Source organism: Corvus brachyrhynchos, unplaced genomic scaffold (assembly GCF_000691975.1).
Source record: "Corvus brachyrhynchos isolate BGI_N302 unplaced genomic scaffold, ASM69197v1 scaffold46, whole genome shotgun sequence".
In the NCBI taxonomy this organism is placed as follows: domain Eukaryota; kingdom Metazoa; phylum Chordata; class Aves; order Passeriformes; family Corvidae; genus Corvus; species Corvus brachyrhynchos.
In genome coordinates this window covers 3,709,124-3,710,954 of record NW_008238838.1, presented here as the reverse complement: position 1 = coordinate 3,710,954, position 1,831 = coordinate 3,709,124, and positions in this window count along the sequence as shown.

Genomic DNA, 1,831 nt, shown 5'->3' with positions numbered 1-1,831 from the left:
CGTAGAGGGGGGCGGGGAGGGCGAGCGGCGGGGAAGGCGAGCGCAAGATGGCGGAGCCATGAGGGGCGGCCCTGGGCAGCGCGGCCGGGGATCCCCCCGTGCTTCCCCAGCCCCTCTGTGCCCGCCGAGATCCCTCCTTCCCCTCAGGAGTGGCGGCATTCCCCGTCCTCATGCTCGCAGCCATTGCCTGGCGTTTCCCTTGTGCTCCCCGCAGCGTGTGCTCAGTAAATCTCCCGAGTACAATAGTCGGCATCTTCCATGTTCCCTTCTGCAAGGCAAAGGAACATTCCCCGGTTTGCCCCCGCGCCCTGTTTCTCTCGCAGGAAGCCGTGTTTGTGGTGTTTTGGACAGTGGCAATATTTCTTCCACAGAGCAAAGCCCATCTGAGCAGCTCCATGCTTTATAATCCATCCTAAATGTTCCCATCCATCCTAAATGTTCCCATCCATCCTCAGCTCCAAGCCAAGCCAAGGACGCGGTGTTGCTCCTTGGCGTGCTGGTGCTGCTCGCTGCATGGATAATCCAGCTGCCAGCATGGATTTATTTCCATAGAAAGGAGAATGGTGGAAAACCGCGGGTGCTTTGTGTCCCTGGGGATGGGGGGAGCTGGGCAGAGGTCGGGAATCGCCTGAGGTCACACTCAGGGCTGTGACCTGCATCCAGTGCATCCAGTGTTTGCACGGAATAAAGGCCGAGTGGAAAAGCCGGGGAGTTTCATTTGGAGCAGGGAACACAAGCACCGAGTCCTAGCCAGGCTCTGGGACACGGCACAGTGGGAAAACAGGCAAAGGAACTTACATTTAAAGGGGTAAAAACTGCACAAAAAGGCATTTCGGGTGCTCCGAGGTTGGCTTTGGACAAAAAAGCTCCTGCTGATGCTTAAAAGTCCAATACAGGGACACAGGAAAAGATCCCCCAGCCTCTTCCTTATGTTTGGCTGTGATAACTTGCTGTGTGCAAGCCACATCCTGAGACAAGGGTGTCAACGTCGCTTTTCATGGCAGTTTTGGGTCACCTCAAAGAGGGGACGTGACGCAGTCCCCCAGCCTGGCTGGTGACCCGCTGCCAGACCACGAAACCAGTCCCACACCACCAGTGGCAGATGTGCTGGACCCACGGGAAGCCACTGGTGTCGAGCCAGTTTGTGGCTCCTGTTCTTGCTCTGCCACAGAACCTGAGCAGGGACTTTAGGGTGGTGGTTTGGAGCTGGAATCTGGGTGCAGAAGGTTAAAGCCAGGACGGGGGAAGGGGCTCTGTGTCGTGGAGCACCAACTGTGCCTCTCAAGATGAGGGCACTCCATACAAACCATGCTACAAAGCACACTCCACCCTGTCCAGGGTACAGGCTGCTGTGGTATTCCGCTCCCAGCTTACTCCAGAGATGCTCCTCAGTGTAACTCACACTGAACCCACCATGGGAGCCGTGCTGTTCGCCGGGGGATTGCCTTTGGGGTGGTTTTTGGGGTTGTTTTTTTTTAAAACCATGGGCAGAATTTTGAGGAGGGCCTAAGAACAGCACTACCTGCACCTTGGGATGCCACAGTGACATTTAGATGTGCAAGCACACTTTGCAGAGCAGGCTGAGAGCAAGGGGAAGCAGCCTGAAACTGCAGTGAGTCAGTGCAGGGAGGAGGGCAGTTTGCAAATGACTCATTACATCCGAAATTAGAGGCTGTTAAACTGGACAAAAGGAGCTCATTTACTGTATATCACAAAAATTAAGGCTTGGCAGGCTGGACGGGTTTTAGTGTGGAGGGTTTTTTCAAATTGTGGATTGAAACGTTATTTTTGGGAGTGAATTTAGTATATGAAGGATCCAGCACTGCTTCTC